At 34.5% G+C, this 13230-nt stretch overlaps 1 pseudogene; it reads right to left on the bottom strand.

The window, feature by feature from the left end:
* Positions 1-1048: 1048 nt before the first annotated feature.
* LOC106843929 (olfactory receptor 4A16-like) lies at positions 1049-12994 on the bottom strand (annotated as a pseudogene).
* Positions 12995-13230: the final 236 nt, after the last annotated feature.

The raw sequence follows: 13230 nt of genomic DNA, 5'->3' as shown, positions 1-13230 counted from the left end.
TAAGAGAGTTAGATTTTTTTTTTAAGGCAAAACAATCACTTATATGTATTGGTTTACACAGTGCACTGACTTCAGGAAAAATATTCTTATTGCATACAGTCCTACAAATGTGATCATGAAAGGAAGCAGTGAAAGGAAATATTCCCAGTAGGCATTTTTTTAGGAGGCATATGTGGTAATGAAATTTGCAAAGAAGAGATGACCTGAGGCATACACCTACTCCATCCATGTCTTGGCTAGCTGTTCAGGAACTTAGAAAAGATTGAAAGCTTGATGACAAAAAGGTATGCGAGATAATAAGGCAGTGCATGGACCTCTTATAATGTAAAGATACTTGTTCCACATAAATGCTCACCAGACATCGAGAAGACTCTCAATGAGCAAGTTGACAGGATGACCCATCTGTGACTATCAGTAAAGTTCTTTCCAAGATCTCACTGCTTGCTAAATAGAATGATATAAAAACTGGATCTAATAGCAGTCTAATATCATGCATGGGCTTAATAATATGTATTTTTCCTCACCGACATTTTTTTGGCAACCTCTGCAGCATAACGGTCAACCTAACATCAGTAATGGCCATTGCAGAGAACACAATAAAGCACCGGTCAGATATCTGATGTTAGGTTTATTGTATCGACCCAGTTAATTATGAAAGAGGCAGTGAATTTTCTTCCCAGGAAGAGACACATTCTGTTTATAGTACTCCTGTACATGGTGTCACAAAACTTTTATTCATTGCAACTAAATCCCAATCAGTGTTGCCTCCAACCAAGAATCCCATATCACAGCAAAGCAATGGGCTCATAGTCATGAATGTCACCCCCAGAAATTTGTTCTAAGTGTCAGCCAAATATCTTTGCCATTACTTTGAGAGAAATAAACTTTAAAAGGTAGCTTATTTTTCCCTTTTGAAAAGAAATAACTCTTTTAAAATCCTGTTTGAATATAAACTGAGAAAAATTAACTTACTAGGTGAAATTAGTAAATTTTTTATTGAAATAGGACAAATATCCAGGCTTTTTATTCATCCTCCAGAATTTCTCTATTAGATTAGTTCTAACTTCAAAGGACAATGTATTCTACTTTTTGCAATGTTCTTGTATAAATACAGAAAAGCATCCCTAGAAAATCCATTGAATTCACTGTCATCCATTGCCAGAATGTGCTGCCTGTTTGTTGCTTTAGAACTAGTAACAAATGGGTTCAGTGTGGGTGACACATTCTTTTCTACGTAAGCTTAACTTCTTACACCAGAATTTTTCCATGACATTTTTCATCTCTGAATTTCTCAAGATGTATATTAAAGGATTCAACATGGGAGTGATAACTGTACAAGCCACAGTTATGGATTTATCAATGGGAAAGTTGGAAACAGGTTTAACATACATGAAAATACAGGGAACAAAAAAGAGGACAACCACTGTGATGTGTGAACTGCATTTAGACAGGGCTTTGTGCCTCCCTTCCTGACTGTGAGCTTTAAGGGAATTCAGGATGACTCCATAGGAGATTGGTAGAAGAATAAATATGACCATACAGATTGCTCCACCATTGGCAACCACAGTGCTGCCTACCATGTAAGCGTCAGTGCAGGCAGGTTCCAATAATGGGTGCATGTCACCCAGGAAGTGATCAATGACATTGGGTCCACAAAAGGGGAGGTTGTACACAAAGAGAAGTTGAACCATAGAGTGCACAAAACCAGTGCACAAGCCAGGCCATCACCAGCAGGTTGCAAACCTGTTGATTCATGATGGTCAAGCAGTGCAGTGGCTTACAGATAGCCACATAGCGATCATAGGCCATTGCCACCAGAATGAAGACCTCAGCACCAGCAAATAAGTGTTCTAGAAATAGCTGTCCCATGCAAGCTGGGAAGGAAATTGTCTTTTTATCATAGACTAAGTCTGTAATCAATTTGGGTGAAATGACAGTGGAATATACCGCATCCATGAGTGATAGATAGACAAGGAAGTAGTACATTGGGGAACCCAGAGAGGGGCTGGCAAAAACAGCCACCACAATAAGCAGGTTACCCACCGTTGTCACAATGTAGATGAGTAAAAACATGGCAAACGATACTTTTTGCCCTTCAGGATCCTGAGTGAGGCCCAGGAGGACAAATTCTGTTACACTGTTACTATGTCCCGTTTACTCTTCTTTAAGGCCTGTTTCAGTGGTGAGAGCTCAGCACAGGACCTGAAATGAAATTGTGAACATGAGTATGAATACAACTATTATGTTATGGACACATCTTAATCATTATGTCTTCCACAGTGGTTTACACACAATAAACATTTTGTAAATATCTATTGAATTCTTTTACCAAAGAGCCCATTACATCTTCTTTTGACAGTTCTACTTCTCCTCAGATGATTTTGTCGGGACTACAAGTAAAATATTCTTTCTCAAAGTCTTAGTGCATCTTCTTCTCCAAGAGGAGAAGAAGCCCCAAGAGTCAAGCGCTACCTTTAATAAAGCATTATTTAAACTGTGTCAGTTTTTGGCACAGAAGTTTGCTATGATGAACATGGAAAGGGTTCTTGCTCTCCAGAAACTTGCTTTCTGGTGATGGTGATAAATTCTAAATAAAGAGGCATGGAGTTAAACCTTTGAGTTGCTAGTATTTTTAGTGAGTATCTTGGCAATATGATCTACATAGCACCAAAGACAACGTCTCTTCTGGAATAACTCACTTGATACTATGATATTCCACTATTAGATGTTCAGTCCTTTATGTCTCAAAGTATGTTCAGTCTTCATTACATTTAAAGAAACTAGACTTTGAACTGTATCAAATAACTACAAAGTTATTTAATTATTATTCCCTGTAGCCACTACTTGGTCTGACTGACTCTCTGTAAGCTTTTTAAGTAGTTGTAATTCTCTTCATTTAATCTTCACCTTCCCAAAAATCTTAATGCACACAACACTACCTAAATTTTCAGAAAATATTTTTGAACTGAACTTAAATGGCTCATGACTATCACCAACTATTACATTAGCATCTATTATTCTTTTTCAAAACTCTTAGGATGAGAAAGGTAGTCAGGTCAGTGAAAATAGGCACTGGAAAGAGAGGTAGAGGACAATGGGACATAGATTTATTGACAATGATTCTTAGGTACTGAGAGAGTTCAAAAATAGAACGTCAGTGATCAGATTTGAAAAAGCAGCATACTCAAAGGAAAAGTCCAAGTTCAGTGTAAAAAGGCACGGGTTTGAGTCATTTTCAAAATGTAATTACAAGCCTGCTCAGTTTGCTCTTTGGAAAACAAAGGTTTTGAACTAGATGGTCCCAAATCCTTTCCTGTCCAACTGCCTATGATACTATTATGCAGCTCCACCTTATTCTATTCTGCTGACAATTTTTTTTTCCTTCTTCATAATTCTATAATTAAATAAAACTTTTCGGGCTTCTCACCATTACTTGAAAAAAGCTAGCCAGTGGTAATGAGATTTGATAATTACTGAGACCAAATAGTGACTACAAGTTTCTCATTCAGTGTATACCTATTTAAGATCCAAAAGATCCTTGGAGAGAGAAGACAGCACAATGATGAGTAATGTGGACTCTGGAGCTGCACTGTCTGTGCTGGAATCCTAGCTTTGCCACCTACTATCTAGGTGATCTTGAGCAACTTAATAAATGCCTCTGTGTTTCAATTTCATCATTTTTGAAATGGGGACACCAATCACGCCTACCTCTTGGGGTGGTTGTTTTATTATATGTAAAGTCCCTAAAAGTTGGTAAGTGCCTGGCACCTGATAAAGGGTCAATGAATTACGTCTATTATTAATGTTCCTGAGTGTTTCACTATGAAGACTGCATCAGAACAAGCCATCTGAGTCTTTGTCAATTTGATGAGAATTATAGACATTGTCCAGCATAAAAAGAATATTACATCTAGAATTCATGAACCCCAGTTTGGGTATAAGATAAGAAGGTATATTTTAGGAATTATCTATTTTATTACATATGAGTAGTAATATTTACCTATGATGGAATGCATCTTAGCTAGAAACAAGCATAATAGCATAATACTAGAAAAAAGTAGAAAATGAAAGAAAAGAAGGATCAAATCAGGAAGGAGAAATTATATTTAAGAAATGAATATTCACCCAATAAGAATATTAATGTGATAATGAAGTGAGGTCACATGCTTTAAAAAAATCTTCAAAACATTTCCTTTAGTGAACAAGAGCTGGAAAACCAATTCCTTGAGGCTTCTTGGGGTTACTAGGCATGCACCTTGGGAAGCCATAGCAAATAAACACGGAGCACATCCTAGTAAAAACAGAAAGTTGAAAAGGAAAAGAAGCATTGATTTTTCAGAGACCCTACATTTGATGGTAAAGACAGAGTAAAACAAGAGGGAAGAACTGTATAACTATAGACACAAACCCAAATTTGCAGATTATTCACTGCTCAAAAAACTTTACACAACTACTAAACCTCAGATGTAGACAAGTTGATTCCATTCACATGGATTTGGCAGGCAGGGAGGATATATGCCTCTGAGCCTTAAAGACCCTTGAGAATCATAAAATCCCTGTATTAACTCTACAACATTTTAAATATAAAATCTGGCACAAAAACAAAAATAACAAAGCATAGGAGAATCCAAGGCCTAATTGAAAAGCGATAGCAATAAAAACAGGTACAGATGATCCAAAGGATGAAAAAAGAAGCATTTTAAAGTAAACTTAGTGTGTTCAAATAATTAAAGCACAAGATGGATAATAATAATAAATTGAATCAAAAAAATTTGAAAACTAATATGTAGTAACTGAAATTAACAACTCAATCAGTGGGTTTAACAGCAAATTAGACGCATATGAATAGAGAATTCACAAATGGGAAGTGAGATTAGAAGAGAATATGCAAACAAAAGCAGACAGAGATAAAAGGATGGACAAGGCAAAAATAACATAAAATACATTTAAAAGGCACAGTGCAAAGCTCCAACATACATTTAATTTAATTACAATTCCAGAAAGGGAAAAGAAAGAGACTAGGGTAGTTAAAATATGTGAAGCGATATGGCTGAAATTTTTCCAAAATTATAGAAAGGCATTAAGCTGTATATTCATAGCGAGTTACAAATTTCATGAGTAATAAAATTTTAAGAGGATAAATTTTTGAAAAGGATAAATAGCAAAGGTACAGCATAAAACCAAAAGACCATAAAACCGAAAGAGAAAACCTTAAGTACATATTTCATTCACGGAAGTAACAATAATACTGACAACCAATTTCTTAAAAGAAATGAAAGCAAGAACTTAGAGGAATGAGATCTTCAGAGTGCCAAATGAAAACAAAACTCAATGGTATGAGCCTTACAAGATGAACACTTAAATAAGAGGATAAAAGGTCAAAATAAAATAGTGGAATAAACTCTAACTGAAAAAAGTGCACTATTTCTATACTAATATTGGAAAAAGGTAGTTCAGAGCAGGAAGCATTTCCAGATATAAAGGTTTTACAATGGCAAAAGGTCAATATAGCAGAAATAGATAACCATTATAAGATGGTATGCACCTAAAAACAGTTTCATAACATGTTTTTTTAAAAAAAAATTGAACTGAAAAGAATAAGAGATAAATCAGCAGTAATAGAAAGATATTACCACACGTCTCTGTAATTACAAAAACATACACACACCAAAAATTCATAAAGATATAAAAAGTTTAAACAACATCATTAACAAACTTAATCTCTTGACATAAGAAAGTAATGCATCCAACAATTGCAAAATACATACTCTTTTCAAGTGCACATGGAACATTTTACAAAATTGATTATATGCTGGGCCATAAAGCAGTTCTCAAAAAATTTCAAAGAATTCTAATCATAAGGTGTGTCTCTGAAGATGAGGAAAATAAGTTAGAAAATAAAAATCTAAAATTAACCAGGATATTCCTGTGTGTTTGAAAATTAAACAGTGCATTTCTAAGTCAGTCATAGGTAAAGTAAATCACAATAGAAACTAGAAAATATTTTGAGTTCAACAATAATGAAAATAAAATGTATCAAAGGTTATGAGAGTCAGGTAAAAACATATTTGCATATATTAGAAAATGATAAATCTTGAAAAACCAATGCACTAAACATATTTTCAAGAAGTTATTAACATGACAGAAAAGTGAAACCAAAATAAGCAGAGAAACAGAAAGAATAAAACATAAGACCAAGTGTGTGAATAAATCTGCTTAGTACGGCAGCAACCACCAAAAGTAGGCAATTGCTACACTGCATTTTCACTTGAAGGAGGTCTTGAAGGATTGTAGTGAAGGGAAATCCTCTCAGTAAGCAGTAGTTTGAGCAGTGGGTAGGGTTTTCTACTTCACATGGAAGGAGAAATGGCCTGAGTTATGCATCTGCACTGACTCGTGGACAGTGACTACAGATTTGATGAACAATGAGGGAAAGGAAAAAGATGGAAGAATGGACAGCACAGGAGTCTGAAGGAGTAGTTGTCTCCCCTTGAATGGTCTCCAAATGCAACAAGGTTTGTTTCTGTATAAGTACCTATCAGAGAGAATCCAGTGCAGAGAACGCTCTCAAAAGTCTGGTTGACAAGATGACCTGTTTTGTAAATATCACTCAGCCTTTTCCCCCAGACACTTTTGTGGTCACTATGGCAGAGATGAATGCTCTACATAGGCTCAATGAACATGATCTATCTTTTATCAGTCTTTATCTGGCTATTACTACTGCTGAATGTCCAAAATTCCATCAGTAAAGTCCACCACTGACTTTCTCATAGGGCACAATTCTCTAGGGAAACTAGCCAACAACTTGTGGCAGATTACTTCATTGAAACCCCTCAACCTAGAGGAGACAGCATGTTGTCATCATATATTCTAGGTAAATATCTGTCCCTTCTACTTGCATTGCTTCAGTCTACCTTATTATTCATAAATCAGAATCTTTTATCTATTGACATGATATTCCACTCGTTGCTGTCTCTAACCAGGAGACATATTTTACAGTAAATAAAGTAAAGCAAATTTCTCAACACCATGGAATTCACTGGTGTAACCATATTGTCCATCACCTAGAAGAAACTGGTTGAATAGTACATTGGAATGGTGTACTGAAAGCTGAGTTATGGTGCCACCTGGGAGATCCTACTCTGAAATTTTAGAATACTCTCCTATATGTTTAGCATACAGCATATGCTTAGTAAGCTTTAGGAATCTTATGTTTGATGGTGCACATATTTCTGAAAGAATATCCCCATGTTAATAAAATTTCCCCATGTAGCCTTATATTTTGCTCTCCTCTGTTTGACTATGCAAGAGATCCATTTCTATATATGTTCCTCCATCTATTACTAGTACCTCTTATCCAAATTCTGCATTTTTTAATCAAATAAACTATTTCCTTCTAAAACAGCACTATATTTCCTTCTTGGGGTCTTCTGACACCTGAACGTAATTATTGATCTGGAGGCAATGAGAAACTTCTCTGGGAAAGGGCATGAGATCTTACATGAGGAGGCCTTCTGCAACTTATGTGAACCTTGAAGAAGCTAACCTTGAAGAGAATGACTACTAACAGCACTCCCAGCAACAGGAGCAAAAAATTCTTCTTCCCTAAAGGGAGAGCAGAGTAGTACATCACTATATATACCACAGTTCACCTCTTATGCTGCTTGAATCCATTTATTCATATGCATTTTGGGAACAGCTCCACTAGGACCCTCTTCCAGGGGGAAAGTTAGAAGAGAATTAGAAGAGAACTAAGTATGTCCATTGCCGCTGCACCTGATCTTAGAGTTGCAACGGCTGCTTGTCATCTTCTTCCTGTATTACCAATTCTATTCTTATTTAACCTTCTGCTAACATGATGATTGGTCTCAGTGACTTACCTATAAATGTAGCTCATAACTTCACTCCTAAAAGGTCTAATAACGTCTTCATTATGTCTCTTTCAGGCCAGGGTTCCTTATTTTCTCATTTACTGTCACAATTGGGTGAGAGAAGAAAGAGGTAACCAAGTGGATTTCCTGAGAGACAAAAATATTTTTCTTTGCCATCACTATGTTCTAGCATCTCCATTTCCACCTGATCATTAGGGTCAATTACCTCTACCAGAGTCATAGAAAGAACCCTTTCTCTGACTTGTTACATCTAGCAATCCTTTTAGGGCTAGGGGAGCCAGATTTAAGATGAATGTGAGAAATTGGACACGGTGAATGAAGAAAATAACTCCTTTATAACATAATTGATTCATTTTATCAACTAACTATGAAGCTTTCCATAACTTTGAAGTTCGCTAAGTTAGCCAAACAACAAGTAACTTTATATTTCCAAACAATTTCAGTTGAGTTTTTTGTTATTTACAATAAAAAGTATCCTAAGCAAAATACGCTCATTTTAAATATGTATGTGAAACTGGGTTAGTTTATAAGTCTTTTTATTCATTAATATAGATATTCTTTGAAAGAGTATCACATGATCTTAATCATTGCAACATTATAATCTGTATAATCATCTAGTTTGGCTCATTACTCTTTCAGAATTTAATTGCAATTTGCATATCTTTATGCTTACAAATGAACTTTTAGAATCAAAGGAATGTCAGACATTGTTTTCCTTTATGGGGAAAGGAATGCAATATATGTTTACCATTTTTTCCCAAGGGTGTATATACTTAAGATATTGCCACATTTTTAAATAAAATTTGGACATGACTGTACTCAAAGTGGGTGAATTCATTACATTGACAACAACATAATCCTTTTTTTCAGATGAAGAAGCTTGGGAGGATATGAGAGCTATGATACATAGGGTTAGTGAAGTATGACGGATAAATTTAGCCAAAATACAGAACCTGAACCTATCAGGCAAGTTTCTAAGGATAACATAGTCCATGATCATTAGAGAAATTCTACAAACCCTACCAAATTCACCACTGTCCCTTTCGTATCCTAGTAACAAGAAACAAGCAACACTGGCTCTAGGAGATTTTAATGGGAAGTTACTCATGCAATGTCACTGGAACCCCATAATACTAGCGCCAAGATGTTTTCAGAAGTTTTTACCATATACATATGTGCAACCTAGCAACTTTTGCAGAGGCCTAATACTGCCACCCTTAATGAACACTGGGATTTGTGACTCAATAATTCCTTGATACAGTGTCCAGATGTAGCTTATTTGAAACACAACTGCTGGAAGTCATTAGATGATTGTAGCGACCTACAAAGAATAAGTAACAGAAAGAAAATATAAAGCACTACTGAGGAGCATAAAAAAGCCTTGACTAAATGTAAAAACTTACCCTCCTCATGGGTAGGAAACCTCAAAGCTCTAAAGATATAAAATCTTGCTAAATTAACCTTCTGAAATTAAAACACATTGAAAATAACAGAACTCTTTTTGTGACCTGCCTAGCTTACTATAAATTCAATTTGATAACATAAATAGGCAGGAACAGACATAATTCTGAAAAAGAAGTGTAATAAAGGAGTACTATGCTTATTGAATATCAAAATCTATCATAGAAGAAGTGCATTTATTTTGTGTATTAAGTTGCACAGAACAGCAGAGATCAACGGAAAAGAAGAAAGTCCTGAATTGCATCCAAATATATATATAGGATTTTAGAAACAATGAAACTTGGATTTCAAATCAATGGTGAAAATATAATTATGCAAATACAAAAAAGCCCATTTACAAAACAGTGGAACTTAATCCCTATTTAACTCATGATATCAAAATAAATACCAAATGGATCAAAACTTCATATAAAGTATAAAACCAAAAAATGCTAAAAATTATTAACTTCTAAAAAATTTTGGAAAACATTATGGTTAGAGTGAAGTGGGGAATATCTTTTAAGGAAGATACAAAAATCAAAGAAAAATCATAAATCTGACTATCTGCAAACTGAATAGAAGGCTGTAGACAAAAGGTCACTGTGTTAATTGCTAGGTCTACCACTCTATAACAATAATTGTCCTTCCTCCAGTTTTCAAAAAGATGTTGATTTCCACTTGAGACTTCAGCTTTATTATTCATATTTCTAGCAACTTCCTGTTCATGATCTATATTCTCTCGCATGATAGATCCTTTTTCTATAACATTCCTCTTTCCCTCCAGAACCCTCACTAGAAGTACCTTTCAATGCCATATTTCTACCAACAGTCTCACAAGGCATAGGCTTTTTCTATCAGTGTCTACACATTACTGAATCCCAAAGCCACTTCCACATTTTTTTTGGAATTCATTACAGCAACACCTCCATTTCTCAGTACAAACTCTTTATTAGTTTTCTAGAGCTGCCATAACAAAGTAGTACAAACTTGATGGCTTAGCAATAGAAATATATCATCTCACAATTCTGGATTCTAGAAATCAAAATCAAGGTGTTGATTCCCTCTAAAGATTGTGAGGAAAGGAGTTGTTCCAGGCCTCTTTCCTTGGCTTGTAGAAGACCATTTTTATGTTCACATGGCATTCTCCCTCTAAGCATGTCTGCATCCAAATTTTCTCTTTTAGTAAAAACACTAGTCATGTTGGATTCATGCCCATCCTAATGATCTTATTTGTACTTTATTATCTCTGTAAAAACCCTATCCCCGAATAAGGTTACATTCCGAGGTACTGGAGGTTAGGAAATCAACATATAAATTTGGGGATGACACAATGGAAGCATAATCGTGTCATCTGACATAGCATGTGACCCATAACAATTACTGTCCTTGATATTCTACCAACTTACTGAAATCTAGCATCTTTACTCGAATCTTCCTCCTTTTCCTGAACTATAAATGCTAAGCATTCTAAATATGTGTGCCTTCTTCCTCTATCTCTTGCCTAATTTTTAAAGCTGTATATGAAACTAACTAATTGACATCTCTAAGTAAATATCAATTTAGTATTTATAAAGCTAAAAGTTTAATATACTATAATAAACCTATTCTGCCCCAGGTTTTTCCTACCAAATTAAATTGTACCACCTTCCATGTTATTGTTCTGAATTTAAATCTAACAGTATCCTGCACTCCTTTATTCTTCTCAATTTATTTATGAAAAAAGTAATCAGCCCTGTTAACTCTTCCTTTCATATATATTACATATTTGATCATTACCACTACACCCATTGCCTTCCTGGTTCGCTGTAGTAGCCTCTTGCAAGTTCTCTCTGCTTTTGGTCTGGCCTTCAATGATCTATTCTCATGAAGCATCCCAAATAATATTCTTTAAATCTTATTCAAACCATATCACTACATTTTTTGAAACCCCTACAGTGCATTTCTATCACACACTTAGTAAAATCCAGTTTCCTGGGATACCTTGGCCTACAAGACCTTGGATTACTTGGAACTAGGTTACCTCCACAAAGTCACATCATATAATTCTTCATAATCATTCTACTCCCAACTTTATACTCTTCCTCAAATATCCAAAGTGCTTTTCAATCTCTTTAGTTCAATTCTTTTGTAGATACTAATTGTTTTGTAGATACTAATTTCACAGATCAAAAGCAGGTTACCTCTAAAATAATGGGAAATATAATGGAAAGGTGTACTGGAAGCTTAATCTTTACTTATTCATTAATTTGACAAGTGTTTATAGATAGAACCCTTACATTGTGTCATTCCTTTCAGATAAGGTAGACTCCCAGCATCACAGGGCATCCACTGATTCATCGAGGCTAAGTGTCTAAGTCAAGGGTCATATCGTCAGAAGGCAGAAATGGTGCTGGTGACTGAGGAATGACTTTTTTGCCATCAGTCTCCTATTTTTCTATATAAGTATACCTGTTAAGGTTATAAGATGGCTGCTGACTTCATCTTAAGAGTTTTTTAATCTATTCATGACAAGTATCATATAAACCTTGACCAGTAACTTTCTAATTTTTTCCACCAATTCTCTGTGATATTGAACTTCCCTTGAGGAAGTCTTCATTTAGCCAATTGTCTATTACATCTGCATATAAATTTCTCTTCCTACTCACTAGACTGAGTTTTCATGTCATGAAAGCCAAAAAGCCTTATTGTACTGGACTTTTACATAAATCCTATCATTAATTTACATGCAGAAACAGTTTTGTGTTGCTCAAATGTCTACAGAACTCATGTTTTATAAGATGCATACATCATACCTCATTGCAAAAGATATTTCAAAAACAGTAAATTTTATTTTTCTAAATCTAGCTTTAACACCTTCAAAAAAGTTGGTCAATACTCTGAGTCATAATTTGCATCTTATAAAATGAAATTATGTTAGATACTTAGTGAATTTTTGTGAGAATTGAATAAGATAAAATATATGACAGCATATGTAACATAATTCTTGGACCAACAAGGATAATCAATCTTCATTTTTTTAATAACCTATCTGAAGCTACAATGTAAGCATATCAGCATGTATCATAAGTTTATATCCCTCTGAAATGCCAACAAAACATGGTGAGAAAACAAATATTTTTATTCCATTGTTTTCAATGAAATAGACAAAAATATTTTAATGCAAGGAAATACTAACATTACAAGAACACCTGTTGTTTTATTTGCTATGCAAAATTGTGTATGATGCTATGTCCATACATACATACATTATATATGTACATACACACATATGTATATATACACACACAAACACATGTAAGTATATATATACATATAAAATTACATTAAATATATCATTTTCATGTTTAAAATAACGTGAATTCTTATCCCCAATTTTTGGCTGAAAAAACTGAGGTTTCAAATATAATTAACTTTTTCCAAAGTTACTTAATTTTAAGTGGCACAACTGGAATCAGAATCTAAGTTTGATTTACGTTGAAATCCCTGTACCGCCAGCAGAAGGTTTTTAAACTTTTCAATTCTCACAAATTCAAGTGCTATAATTTCCTATGTAATAAAGAAATTCAAACAACTGCAAAGCCTGCTTTGCACTATGAACTATTAAAGTCTTACCTTTCAGAAGCTGGTTCACAGTTTGAAGGACGAATTTTAACTTCACTCATAAAGAGCTAGAAATCACATTCCATCTACTTTCTACACCAAGGGTAAAAAACTGCATTATTTCTTAAGGACATATTTTGCTTCATATACTTTTGTCTACCCATTTTCTCCATGGAGAATTCTGAAATATTCTAAGTATTTCAAAAATTACTACTTGCCATGTAGCTATATTTCAAAGAAATCATGACACAAGAGAAATACAATTTTCCCATTAGGATAATTTATCAAAAATGCAAAC

Source organism: Equus asinus, chromosome 17, assembly GCF_041296235.1.
Source record: "Equus asinus isolate D_3611 breed Donkey chromosome 17, EquAss-T2T_v2, whole genome shotgun sequence".
Classification (NCBI taxonomy): Eukaryota; Metazoa; Chordata; class Mammalia; order Perissodactyla; family Equidae; genus Equus; species Equus asinus.
This window is presented reverse-complemented; position numbering and strand designations above follow the sequence as displayed.